Source organism: Equus caballus, chromosome 6, assembly GCF_041296265.1.
Source record: "Equus caballus isolate H_3958 breed thoroughbred chromosome 6, TB-T2T, whole genome shotgun sequence".
Taxonomy (NCBI): domain Eukaryota; kingdom Metazoa; phylum Chordata; class Mammalia; order Perissodactyla; family Equidae; genus Equus; species Equus caballus.
This window is the reverse complement of record NC_091689.1, coordinates 88,777,735-88,792,480: the sequence shown is the minus strand read 5'-3', so window position 1 is coordinate 88,792,480 and position 14,746 is coordinate 88,777,735. Positions and strand designations below refer to the sequence as shown.

The 14,746-nt window shown below is 43.3% G+C and overlaps 1 long non-coding RNA gene across 2 annotated transcripts in view; it reads right to left on the bottom strand.

Annotated features, from left to right (window-relative positions):
- Nucleotides 1-14,746, bottom strand: part of LOC111774013 (uncharacterized) — a 354,148-nt gene that overhangs the window by 183,555 nt on the left and 155,847 nt on the right. The window contains exon 1 of one of the 2 annotated variants that reach the window (XR_011439796.1): nt 1,873-2,009. The exons of the other annotated variant lie outside the window; for it this stretch is intronic. This is a non-coding gene — a long non-coding RNA (uncharacterized lncRNA). Of the gene's footprint in view, nt 1-1,872; nt 2,010-14,746 lie in introns of those variants that run through there. 2 annotated transcript variants of the gene reach the window in all.

Genomic DNA, 14,746 nt, shown 5'->3' with positions numbered 1-14,746 from the left:
GGTTGAGCACTTGAGTGAGGAGCAATTTCAGCTTAAAATATGTAAAAGGAAAAACGAATTTAGTAAACAAAAGAAATACGCTTTTTAATCAGTTTGGTTTTCTTAAAACTAATCAACTTTTAGGTTATCTTTTCATATTTGACCATGTTTTTAAAGGATCAGCACTGGGACGAGGAGGAGCCTTAAGCTTGTCATTTTAAAGATTATAAATTTATCTTGTCACCTTTCCTGGCTCTACTCCCCATTTGGTGTCATTCAGGAGTGTCAGGAGGGCTTGGGTCAAATCTTCGCCCAGCCACTTACTTATGTGACCTTAGGTACATTAATTAACCTTTCTGAGCCTCATTTTCTTCTTCTATAAAAGGATAGTTAATAAGGCAAACCTTACAGTATCCATTATTTATTGCTCAATGATGCTGCATAACAAATAATCACAAAACCTCAATGGCAGACAATATTAAACCTCCATTTAGCCCATAAGTCTGTGGGGTTCCGTCGACTTAGGCTGAGCTCCGTCAGGCTCAGCCACGCACACTCACACGCCTGCAGCGTGGCGGGCCTGCTCATGCCGGGGGTTGGCTCTGCTAGGGCTTGGCTGGCGGCTGGCTGATCTAGGATGGCCTCAGCTTGTACAATGAGAGCAATTTTGCCCTGTTTCATGTGTCTCCCATCCTCCAGCCAGCTAGCCTGGACTCATTCTCATGACATGGCAAAGGCACTAAGAGAGAACAAACCCAATCGCACAAGAATTTTTCAAGTCCTTGCCTGCGTCACATTTGCTTACCTTGAACTGGCCAGAGCAAGTCACATGGCCCCATAGAGTCAGGTGGGTGAGTGCGACACAGTTGCAAGGCAAAATGTGAGGAATTAGACCATTAGCACCATCAATCTGCACGCCTGTTGATTTTTTTCTTTTTTTTGAGGAAGATTAGCCCTGAGCTAACTGCCGCCAATCCTCCTCTTTTTGCTGAGGAAGACTGGCCCTCAGCTAACATCCGTGCCCATCTTCCTCTACTTTACACGTGGGACGCCTACCACAGCATGGCTTGCCAAGCCGTGCCATGTCCGCACCCGGGATCTGAACCGGCCGGCCAACCCCGGGCCCCCGAAGCGGAATGTGCGCACTTAACACTGTGCCACAGGGCCAGCCCCGCCTGTTGATGTTTGTAAAGACTGAGATAGCTTGTGAAGGTTTATGAAGCCACGAGCATAGCACTTGGCACCCAGAAGGCACTGAGTAAGTGCTAGTTTCCTTCCCTCCCAAATGTGCCCAGTCTCTTTAAAATCGACCTCGATTAATCCCTTAAGATTTTTGTCTGTTCAAAAGGCCAAATGAAAATAAAAAATATTATACAAAGGACTTGCAGTTTTCTCCTCCTCAAACCAGGGCACTCACCCTCAGGGAGACAAGAAACCATGTGACACAACTTCATTAAATAGCTTACGCAAAGACTGGGGAAATGAAATAGGATTTTTACACTAAAACACATACAGATGTAGCATTGACAGCCTGGGACGGCACTGGAAGGGGGTGGCACGTAGCACGGTCACTCTGCTCTGCCCTTCGGGGTCATGGTACTTCAGAAGAAAAGTCTGACAACCTACAGAGATGACCCTCTAAGTCTGAGCCTGTTCTGTGGGGGTAGATGTTCCCCATACACATGCAGCTGTTGAAACCGTTCCCCAAAATTCCAGGCCTTCAATCAGTGCAAGGGGCTCTGAAGCAAAGGCAAACAGTAACAGAGGAAAAGCGCGCCCATGTTCATCTTTCAAGCAAGCGAAGCTTCGGTAAGCAGGGGGAAGATTCTGCAGAGAGCCTATTTAGAGGAAAGCGGGCATGATTTTTGTCTCTGAAGGTAGGAGCAAGCTCACCAAAAGAGAGACGATGGAGTCTCGAGTCCTGGCCGCTGCTGTGGGAGTTTCCACAGTCCCCAGGACGCTGGAGAAAAGAGGCCCTACCTATGCCACCTCACCCACTCCACTCAGGCTGGTCCTCGGCAGGGCCAGACCCTTCCACCCGGGGAGTGAAGCGCTTTGGCCTCAAACACTTCCACGTATGAAGCAAAATAGGGGAGGAGCATGACTGAGCACTTCCGGAAACGGGATCAGCCCACAGCAGCCCCGCCCCCATCCCTCCCTCTCCTAATCCCCTTTAAGGCCTTCCTATTTCATTAACATATTTGTAAATTCTGAATTCTACTTCATAATATCTCCTGCTAGCTTCAATGGCGTAAATATTTCTTCTTCACAATCTTTGAGAAAAATAGATACACTGGGAAAAAGCACTGAAAAACTGTGTCCGTGCTTTGCCAGGGTGCCAGAATAGGCAGAAAACGCCAAAGGTAGAATAGAAGAATAAAGTAAACCTGAAGAAAGCAGGAAGCCTAGGGATTAAAAGACAAAGTGTAAACTGATTAGAAAACTGGAAGACAGCAAAATTTACTTCCATCTAAAAGCTACTCAGTGAAAAGACAAGTAAAATAAAAATTCGACACAACCACGGAGGAAACCCAGCTTGCCACCTATGTTAAGGAGTCCAGCTCATCATGCATTAAATATCAAAGCTCAATAGACGTTGGAGGAAGATTGGTGGCTCAAAAGAGACCCATGACTCAGGGAATAGAACTCCATTATTTATCATTTGTCATAGTATAATTAGCATCCTCTGAGATATTAGTATTCTCAACAGATTGTGAAGAAAAAGGAACAATCAGGAAAAAGAAAGGTTCTTGCAAATGAAAAACATGATTGCTAAAATAAATTCAATATAGAGAGCATGGTCTGATCTTGTTAGTAGTATATATGTTTGAATGCAGGGAGATCTGAAGCTTATAACCCAAACTGTTGACAGAAAATTGCCTCTGAGATCTGGAACAGGATTGATGGCCTGAGCAGGGGGTGACCTTGCACAACTTGGTGCAGTGCTTAGGAACACGGAGTCTGCAGCAAACTGGCGTGGTCCACATCCAGAAACCCCTCTTAACTAGCTGGGTAACTTTGAGCAAGTTACTTAATTTCTCTGTGCCTCTATTTTCTCATCCATAAATTTAGGACTATTCATACTACCTAACATGAATACTATACACACACACACACACACACACACACACACACTAGAATATTATTCAGCCATAAGAAAGAAGGAAATACTGCTACTTGTGACAACATGGAGGGACCTTGAGGGCATTATGCTAAGTGAGATGTCAGACAGAGAAAGACAAACACTGTGTGATCTCACTTATATATGGAATCTGAAAAAATCAAATTCACAGAAACAGAGACTAAAATGGTGGTTACTAGGGGCAAGGGGTTGGGAGAAATGGGGAGATGTTGATCACAGAGTACAAAGTTCCAGTTATAAGATGAATTAGTTCTGAGGATCTGATGCGCAGCATGGTGATTATAGTTAACTGTGTTCTATGCTTGAAAGTTGCTGAGAGAATAGATCATAAATGTTCTCACCACCACAAAAAAACATGGTAGTTATGTGACATGATGGAGGTGTTAGCTCACACTATGGTGGGGATTGTTTTGCAATATATAGGTGTATCAAATCAACATGTTCTGCACCTTAAACTTATATGCTGTTACCTGTCAACTATATGTCAATAAACCTGGGGGAAAAAGAAGCATAGCTCTCAAACACATTAATTTATACAACCCCATTGTATATCAGTTTTTTTTAATTTTCTTTTATTCTCTCTCCTTTCAGCACACCTTTACCAGAAAGTGGACAAAGGAAAGAGATCATTTGTTTTTACCTCTTTTTACTAAAAGATTTAAGGAAAAGTTTAGAATCAGGAGTAATTAATATTTCCTTCTTGTGTGTCAGAAAGAAAGAGAGAGAGAGATCTAGCTGACAGAATTCCAGCTCCCAGCTTTTGGCCCTGTCATGACCACAGAAGTCACGCCTCTGCAGAAACCGCGGGTTCTGAAACTTGGCTTAAACTGACTGCCAAATGGGGACTGAAGGATCATTTGTAGAAGCCCGTCATTCAGATTGTTGTTAGACAGAAGCACGTTCATACCAAGTTCATTCATACTACTAGAATTCTCCTCGCTCTATGCAAAGTTTGATAGCTCTGGGTCACTGCAATTATGTAAACCTAGCACATTTGAAATATACTAGGGGAGTTGGAATTTTAAATAATCTTATGGTGAATCTTTTTGTAAAGTAAATTATTAACTTTTAATTGTCTTGTTGTGTAAAACCAGATTGTGATAGGTGACATGTTTAAAGTGTGACATACCAAAATCTGGAATTCTGCTTTTCTGAGGTACGTGATCTCCTGGGACCGCGAGCATCGGCATCCAGATGGCAGGCAACGTGCGTCCTCATGCCTTAGATTAAGCAAATGCAGTTTTATGTGCCTAATTAAGGGCGGAGATGGCGGCCTGGTGTTTGCCTTCCTTAATCCCACTGGCCCTAGGGACTCTCAAGTGCTTGAGGAAACCACGCGAACATTCCTCTTTCTGTGCCTCATGTCCCTGAGACCAAATCCCATAACAGGGAATTCATCTCACTCTGCTCTGAACCCGACACCTTCTCGCTTTTTTAAAACTGGTTCCTTTACTACTCTTCTGCTTCTATTTTCAATTATTAAAGAAAAGCAAGTCTTCTATCAAAACCAAAACTTATCTATAAAAAAAAATTAAAAAATTAAAAACTATGTCTACTCTCTACCAGGCACAAAGCAGACATTTTTTAGTGCCTGTCAGGATGAAGGTTGGGTGCCTGGCTGAGCTGCTGAAATATATTGTGTCTACATGTACCATATCCTTAAAAGTAAAATGCAATAATGTTCACTTAACTCAAGAGCCCTAGTCGATGCAATTCAATATTTTAATTCACTGAAACAAACATGTTTTGAAAGCCAATGTGAGCTAGAAAGCGCCATAAAGGAGGAAATGTCAGTAGAACAAAGAGGTGGCAACAGAGAAAAGTTGGAAAAAGCATCACATATTATAAAGGCCAAAGAAGATAGCTTTTTGTTGGTCTAGAAACCCCTTCTGTTGTGCCCTGGGCCTTATGACCACCATTGCAGACATCTGTGGGTACTACTACAGGAAAAATAAATGTCATCAGACCTCTTTGTGTTATATGTATTGTAATTTTTTTAATGAAATTAACTACAGCTAGGTTTTACATGAAAAATTTTGTAAACCTCAGAATCAGACCGGCTAAAACCTCCATCTGGTACCATGGCAAATGATGCCTTTGCGAGCTGACCTTGATTTTGAATGTTGCCCTTAAGAAATTCTTTTTGGGAAGGAGAGGACCTGAAGGAATTCCTTCCAACGTATTAATAGCTCTCAGCAAGACAATTAGGTCACGGCTGAATGAAGTCAGAAGCACCTCCATCTCTAGAACATATTGAGTTTTTTAAAGGATTTTTCAGTCCATTTTGTAGAACATCCTGAAATGCAAAGCATGACTCACGCTTAGAGACTGAGATCTTTGGACCTTTCAGAAAGTCAGGGGGCCAGAGACAAGTTCCATCCAAATGCACCTCAGCCTAGCACTTCAGGTGGGAATGACATGGCCATGGGTATTTTAGGAAGTGATGCAAATGACGATGCAGAGATAATGAGGTTCTGAACTAGGGCGGTATCCATGGGAACGGCAAAGAGGGAATGAGTCAAGAGCTCTTGAGGAGGCAAAGTGAATGTGGTTTCTTGACTAACTGGATGCAGGAGGTCAGAAGAATGACAACAAAATTTCTAGGTTGGATGAATAAAGGGGAAGGTAAGATCGTGAAGTTTAAGACACAGAATGAAGGGGAAGGAAGGTCCGACTTAAGGAAGGAAAGGAATCCCATGTGGACATGCTGAGCTTAAAACACTTTTAGGACATACAATAAACAATTGGAAATTCAGATCTGAAGTTCGAGAGAGACAAATAAATTCTGAAGAATATGATCTGGGGGCCATAGATATGGTACCATAAAGTTCCACCCAGGGAAGAAGAAGAGATCCCCTGAGGAAAAGAGTGGGGAAGAGAGCTTAGAACAGAAGTTTGGAAATGGCTGAATGCAATGAGCAGGCAGGAGAAGATAAGCCATTCATTCCTTCCTTCCTTCATTCATTCAATAAACAGTTTGAATTAAGCATCCCCTTCCTTCTACTTTGTGGAGAGAATTTGTTGAGTTGGTGCGTGGATGGGGAGGAGATGCTACCCAGTTCTTTGTCCTGCTGTAAGAATGGTGTGGGATGGAAAAGAGGGGCTGCTTTCCAAAACAGCCAAGTGTGGGTGACCTAAATGAGTGCAGCGAGAACTGTGGGGGCTATGTCAGAAGTCTCTGGACAGGATCCATCAGAAACAATTTCAAGCACAAGGGTGAAAGAAGGGGCCGAAGTTGGCGCACTCTCCCACCACTCTACACTGCCCCGCCATCAGTGCCTACCGCCGCTTCTCACCCTCCTCTCTCACTCCAGGTTCTTCTTCCAAAGCCAACAAAATCTCAGTGATCTTTCAGGTAAAGAGGAGGAGTATTTACCTGTTTGGGACAGTAAAATCATTCAAAGTAAAGAACCAAGCCTTCCCGCAGTGAATGCATGCATAAAACTCACGTAAAGGCATACCTCAGCAAATGTGTTCACAGCTTCCTTCTTGGCCTAATGGAAGTTTCTGGACTTTCTTTGTACCACCATCCTCCCCTGATGTAGCTCCCTTCTCTTTCCCTTCCATCACTGTGGCTTAATTCTGACACGTCTCGTGCCTTTTGTTTCTCCGTGTATCTGATTGGCCATCTCCAGGTGAGCTACTCTGGGCTTGCCTCTGCCTCCGTGTCTCCATTTGTGCCTAACTCCTACACTTGCTCCTCCTTGCATGCCTACGTTGACCCTAAAGAGCACACAAGGTCGTAGTGCACGTGTGAAACCTACACAAGTCAGCCAGCCAAGTCTGTCAGGCGAGGGGCTCCTCCCCTACCAGCTGCAAGGAGGGTAGTCTATGGAGAAGTTAGTGTCAAATCCTCGTATTAAAAATTGTGCCACTGTGTCCCCAGCCAAGGGAACGTTAGAAATAAGCAGCCTTCAGAGAGTCATGTTGCTCTGAAGAGATACATACTTTCCTGAAGTAGAAGCTCCTTTTTATGAGCTAAAACATAAATTCCCATTTTTGCCAATTGTTCATGATTATTGGGTCAGAATAGCTACTTTGAGTAAACATTCATATGTTTCCATTATTTTCTGAGTAAACAACTCTCCTGATTCAAATATATGCCCTATAACTTGGCGAAGCATTGTTTTTATCATTACTGTACTTGTGTTTTTACTACAAAAGCTCATTGTTGCTGATCTATGGTATTTTTCTTGCCATCAAATTACTTGCTGCATCTAATTCTTTTGCCCTCTGTATAATATTTCAATTTAGAAAGGAATATCAATATGTTGTCTCGTGCTGAGAAGACTTTTATAGGGAAAATCTAATAGCATATTCAATCACCCTATTATTGTTATCAGTATATCTTGATACAATGGTAAATGTCTGAGAAAGCTAAAGTTTTAGGGGAAAAAATGTGAGGTCATCCACAGGGGATGTGTAAAGAGTGATTATTACTGGGTTCACGTCTTCAGTTTAATCACCCTCTGTGACCCATTCGCCCTTAGGATATGACTGTTGAAACAAAATTATTTCACTTATATTCCTGTTAATGGGAACTGTAATTCTAGTCAGCAGCCCTTCGTGTAACAAAAGACTATACCTCCAACCAATCCTTCACAAGGTTTAGAAATGCATTATAATTCAAATAAAATTTCTCTTGTAAGGTAATGGAGCATGCGACCCTTTTATGATAAACTATAATTTGGGGTGCATAATGCAATTGTTCCATCATTTGGTATTCCGAGACATAAAACACAGATTAATATTAAAACACCCCACTCTATGGGGTTCACACAATGCTACCTCATAACACATCCTTTTGTTTTCTCGACAGTGGTTTAAAAGTGTTACAAACCTCTGCTATATGCAGAAAGAACATTTTCATAATCTCCTTAATCTCCCTCAAATCTCTCTAGCATAATGGTCCTCAGAATTATTCTTTACCACAAGCCAAACTAAACAGGTCCCTAAAAGAAGTCTAGGTAATCTTCTATTCCCCTATTTACTTGGCTACCAGAAAGCTAACGCCGTGACAGGATTAGAGCTGAGTGAAAGAATACTTCTTTGAAGGAGCTTTTCTGTTGTCCCAGCCCATCAGCCAGAACTAGGACACCTTTCTGTTAGTTGTGTATCCAAAAGACAAGCAGGATTCTGAGTCTCTAAATCCAAGACCATCTGTCTGTGGTGACAGCCACGTGGCAGCCACTTCCTTCCTCCAGCACCATGGCCAGGTCACCTCTATATTTTCCCAGAGACACATGTAAGGAAACGCTCCAGGAAAATGTGCTTTGGGGCCTGGCACCTGAACTTGCCTCGCTCTGGCCCTGGTGAACTTGGCTAGGCCAGCTCTGGGCCTCAGGCTCTCTCGCACGCCTTTGGCACGGGTCTGGATGACAGCCAGCTCTTCCCCCTTCCATCAGGGCCCCCTGTGGTCCTGCCTCTTCTCCAGGGTGCCCCCAGGTTAGAGCATTCCTAGACAGATTCCCAAGACAAGAACAAGCAGAGACACAGAGAGGAGCAGAGGCCTGTAGCCCAGCCCCTGATCACAGAGGGACTGAACTGTCCACTTTCTGCATCTCTTCCTCATAGGTTGATCCCCAACCCCCACCCTGAGCAGGCCTGGCTGGGCTTCCAAGTCTCTGATAACCTGTCAATGGGATCCTGACCCATCTTATCACAATTTTACCTCAACTTAACTGCCTTGTGGAAGGAAGAGAAGAAGAGAGAGGGGAAAAGGAAAGGAAAGAAGACATCAAGGGCCGGAGGGTAGAAGGGAAGGGAAAAAGGCAGACAGGCAGAAAGATATTGTTCCTGATAATTCTACTTAAAATGCCTCCATTTCTCCAGTTAAGAGCTACATTTCTTACTTTCCACCCCATCCCAGTTTGGTGACCTCATTAGGTGTCCTTGAGCATTCCACTTTATCCTCGACCCTCACAGGTCGAGTGAGGGGGCTGGGGAGATGTTGACCTCCCCCCAGAAATGGGGGAGTATGCTGAATACCCTCTGACTCAGGCCCCAGCCCTGAGTGTCTACACCAGCTGGGCTGGAGTTTTCTGTAACCCATTGAGCAGGCTTTCCCGGGCCGGCTCCATGTTAGTTTCTTTGCTCACTGAATCCTGACATATGGGAAGGAAAGGAGGCCACATAGGTCCTTTCACCCAAATAAAAGAGAAAACAAAATCTAACAAGAGGGAAAAACGTTTGAAATAAGAAAGGAAACCCTGAACTCCCAAGGTACGTACGCCATTTTGTCCAAAGCCTGTCTGTTTATTAAAATTATACTTCAAGTAAAGTCTATTTTAGATCTTGAGGATTCCAGAAATCATTCTGCCAAGATTTACTGAGAACTAAACTTAACGAAAGTCACTGGAGATAAAAAGAGAGGATCAGAGACCCACTCTATCAGTCAGAGTTCAGCCAGGGCAGCAGAACCAGTAGGAGATGTGTGTGTTTGTGTGTGGGCATGCACGTGTGTGTGTGTGTGTGTGTGTGTGTGCATGCACGTGCGTGACAAGGAATGGGTTTACACAATTGTGATGGCTGGTTAAACAAACCCAAAGATACTCACAAAGGGAAGAAATCAGCAGGCTGTTACCCAGGAGCACAGGCTGAGGCTCCAGTCCGTAGATAGTCAGGAAGAAAGATAACAAGCCGGCTGAAGCCCCACAGGCACAAGCTGAAGCTTATTGTCCACAGGCCATCAAGAAGGAAAAATTATAAGCAGGCTGCACCTCTCAGATCCAGGGGGAAGGGAGAGCAAATGCAGACCGGGCAGCTGTTGGAGTCTCTGAGCCCAGGGAAGGCTTTTGGAAAGGGCTCATCTGATTAGGTCAGACCCACCCAGGATAATCTTCCTTTTGATTAAAGTCAACTGATTAGGGACTTTAAACTGCAAAATCCCTTCACTGCAGTGCCTAAATCAGTGTTTGATTGAATAGCTAAAAGACTATAGTTCAGCCCAGCTAAGTTGACATATCAAGAAGCTATCATACCCTCTGTCCCCTGAATCTAGTTGGGGAACTCTACTAGTCTACACTTCTTCATTACATGAGCACCAACCATATGCAAAGCCCATGCAATACACTAGAGGAAAGTGGCTTTATTGCACAGAAACCTCCAAAAAGGAATGGTGAAAAGTGAGGCACCAGCAAGGGCAGAAATATCTAATAAATAAAACAGAATTAATGACAAGGACAGAAGGTTTTAAAAATAAGATAAATACAGATTTTTAAAATTATATTAGGAACCAGTGCAAAAAACTTGGTTTCTGTAAAAAAAAAAAAATAAGAAAAGACTTTTGCATTGGTATATTATCAAAGTCATATTAATATTGATGCATAATAACATTCTCAGAGCATAGACCATGTCTTAGTTGATTTTCCCAATGAAACCTTCTCAACTTATAAAAATTTATAAATACATAAAATGTGTTAAAGGGAAAATTATACTTAAGATTCCTGAGAGGATTCCCTGCAATTCCAGGCTATAAAAATTAAATCCCATCCTCAATAGAAGTGTATGTTATAAAAACAACACATCTATCACTGTTGTTTTGGTTGTGCTCAAGAGAATGAAAGATAATGCAAAAATACACTACAGAAAAGACATGAGGAAAAACAAAGTCGTGAAGATTTTGTATATATTTTGTTGTGAGAACTGTCACACCCTTATGAAAGCTGAGCCCTCTGTGTTTATTAGTGTAACCTGCATAAAACCGGGCTTTCTGGAGTCCAGCCTGAGCCCCACCGAGCATCCAAAGTCTGTCTCTCATCTCTCAGCAGGTATTCGTCATGCTCTCCCCTCCCTCTACTCATTCATCCATATTCTCTCTCTCTCTCTCTCTCTCTCTTTCTCTCCTCCTGCCTCTGCCTTTGAATCTCCTTGTCCTCCCCTCTCCTCTTCTTTCTACTAGAGAATAATCTGGCCTATTCTTGGCTGTTACCAGTCTCCTCCCCGCTCCCCCACACACACACCTCATTCAGCAAGACGGAGGCCATGTCTCAGGCCAAGAGAACAAAGGATCTCTCCTCCATGGAGGGTGAGGGGAGCGTACGATTGTGAATACTTTATACAACTTTCTCCTGACAGAGCAGTAAATCTCCAGTGCATTTGCAAGTAATGAATCGAAACCAGTTATTTCATTTCTCAGATGCAAAAAAAACAGTCAGAAAAAAGATAAATATACTCATCCCGGGTGTCACACTGAAATCAAAAGAATATGTTCTATTTGTCCATTTGCTCAACTGCTCTTGAAATTCTTATTTCTCTAGATGAAAAGCAAGGTATTTGGGACCAAAAAAGATAAAGGTTTATTCTTTACTAGATTATTTTTAAAGTCATAGAAAAGGAATCATATGGTCCAGAATGGTTTTGAGACAGAAAAGAAATACGGAGTTCATGCCCTGCATTATTCATGCCCCGAGAGGGAGACCAGATTTGTTACCGCTGACTTCGATTATTCCAGGAGCTGACTGGGCAGTTTGTGAATTAACTGGAATCTTTGCTTCTCCTTGTGGCTCCCGCTGCAGGGCTCCTGGCCACTGCCCTGAGGGTCGGGACTTCCGTGGGAAGGTGAACAGACCAGAGAAGGCATCGGTGCATTCTGCTTGCCTGCTACTTGCTAAAAAGCTTAGTGAGGCGCTGAAAAAAATCATTAAGATTAGATGCATAGGTTTGGGGGGCATTTCAATTACCTCTGCTATTCCTGTCCCTCATTATTTTTCATATTCAGGAGTCAGCTTCATACGCAGGCATGCAATTTAATCACCCAAATTCATTACTCAGGCTGAATTAACTGAAAAAATGTAATGTATAGTAATAGCACAAGTTAATATTTAGTGTAATCATTTCAACATTATAAGTCCAGGGAATAAGATTCAATAAAAATGTTTAACGTTTTTATTTTTGAGAGAATCAAGATGACCTGTTTTATTTATTCAGTCAAGATTTTCTCTCAAGATCTTTACTTCTTGAGGTGAGATGCAAAACCTTCACTATTTATTTATTTATTTTTTAGGAAGATTAGCTCTGAGCTAACTGCTGCTCCTCCTCTTTTTGCTGATGAAGACTGGCCCTGAGCTAACATCCGTGCCCATCTTCCTCCACCTTATATGTGGGACGGCTGCTACAGCATGGCTTGCCAAGCAGTGCCATGTCTGCACCTGGGATCTGAACTGGTGAACCCTGGGCCACTAAAGTGTAAGGTGCACATTTAACCACTGTGCCACTGGACTGGCCCCTTCACTATTAATTTAAAACTTTGTAGTGAAAATTATTTTTTTATTCTTTTATTTTTTTTGCTGAGGAAGATTCACCATGAGCTAACATCTGTGCCAATCTCCCTCTATTTAGTATGTGGGATGCCACCACTGCATGGCTTGATGAGCAGTATGTAGGTCTGCGCCCCAGAACTAAACCAGGGCCGATGAAGCAGAACATGCCAAATTTAACTACTAGGCCACAGGGTCAACCCCTGTAGTTAAAATTTTTTACGTTTGTCAAAACTTCAAATGTCTGCCTCATTCAAGCACAAAATAATACTTCCATAGTAATAAAATACAAGAAATGAAAATCCTGAGAACTCAATTCAGAAAACACAAGATGGAGAATAAATTAAAAATACAGACAGGTGTTTGCACGCAAAAACTTGGTATCAAAGCCACACAATGCTGAGCACTTTCCCTCTTGACTGTCAATACACGCTTAAGTCATATCTCACTCACGCATTCGTTTATTCACTCAACAAGCATTTCATTTCTTGCGTACCAACCCTATGCCGGGCACTGAGGCTACAAATAGGAGGTAGGACATGATCCCTGGTGAGAGTGTGAGAGCCACGAACTCAAGACCTGGAAGCAGTGAGGGCTTAGAGCAGCATATTGACAGAGGCTGGTTAAGGAAAATGCCCAAGTCCCACAGTAAACAGAGACTGTTGAGTTAGTTATGACAGAATGGGGACTCGTGTGCCTACAGCTATACCCCGTGTGTGTGCAGACTCCGGGCTTGTACAAAAAACTGAAGCAAATGGGAACCCAGCCTGGCCCCAGAAAGAAGCCAAAGGGAGGATAGAAAATCAACTGCAGGAGATTCGCCTCAGCTCTCCGCTTCTGGTAACAGCAGACAACGAAATTTGGGCCAATCCTCCCGACTGTGCCTTTTCTGGCTCACTGTTGAATCCATCCAGAAACCAGTTTGTTCTCATTACTGAACCAGACCATGAAGGAAGCAGGAAGTCTGTCCGGGGACTCAGCGCCACCATCTGGTGGGGATTGTCGTGCCTTCTATGGATCCCGTCCAGAGACCCAGCATTAGGAAAGGAGCCTAAACGTCTGAGTGGCCCTGCTTTGACACCCCACTCCGTAGTCGGCCCGATACCGCTGCCTTCTCCTGTTCAGTCGTTAATTCACATCTTCATCCAATAAATATTCATTGACACTTGGTGTGTGCTAAGTACCACACTGGTGCAGGGCATCTAGGTGTAAACAATGCCAAAAGGGCCCCTGTCCTCAGGGAGCATTCAGTCAAGGAGATGGTTTCTAGAACCAGAGCTTCTATCCCCTACTCTAAGTCATTAGGTTCAACTCGGAAACAACGCTCCTGCCAGCATTCTGCCCTAGGAGGTGGGATCCTTGGACCCCATCCAAACTCACTCCCTTATATAGTGGGGGCCAGGCAATAACATGGAGCTGAGGGAGGAGAGAGAAAAAGATGGGGCCATTTTTACCTTTACTTACAGAGAACGTCATATCACCAAGCCAAGAGAATAATCTGAAAACAAATCCAAATGTACGTGAGATCCAGGAGGCAAGTATTTCAGTCAATATCTAGGTCACCAAAACTGAGAGGGGTTTCCAATGACAAGACACGCTGATACAGGGCCAAAGCTGAGCACTAAGTCTAGCAGCCAGCTGGCAGAGGAGAGAGGGAATCTAAACCAGCATGTTGAACAGCCAGGCCCTATCCCTTACCAGCTATGTACCTCAACTTCCCCATCTGTAAAATGGAAACAATGATAGGACTCTCATGAGGCCGTCGTAAGGATTCTATGACTTAATGCATTTAAATTATGATGTCTGGCACACCACGAGTCCCTTAATAAAATATTAACTCTTACTATTCCTCTCCCTAGAGAGGTCAGAGAAACCATCAAAGAAGGCTTCTTGAGCTCAGTTTCAAGGGACCTTTATCTTCTGCTCCACGGACTGCATGCCACACATGATCCTCGTAACTTGTCAATTAAGATAGACTAGATTCTCTTGGTATGGCTGACGTGTAGGCAGAATCTTAAGGCAAAGAGGCACAAAGAGTTCCTTGATAAACAGTAAAACATTACCAATGTTCATGGAGGTGACATTGAAAAACAGGGAAGTGGGGAGAATGTGAAAGTGTCTAAGATGAGAAGGAAGCCCCCTGATGGAGCTGGGGGAACCCCAACCAGCACCTCAGCTGGAAGACCCAGCTTTGGCCCTCCTGGAATGGAACTGCTAAGGGCTCGTCTTCCTAGAGAGAACCTTTCATTTTTAGTTACCCAACATTTAAAGCAATTAATCTATTTTAAAAATTAAATAAGGCCAAGTTGTACTTTAAATTTTTTGCTGGGTCCACCCTTGTACTTCTTGCTTCATTCAACTGCATGAA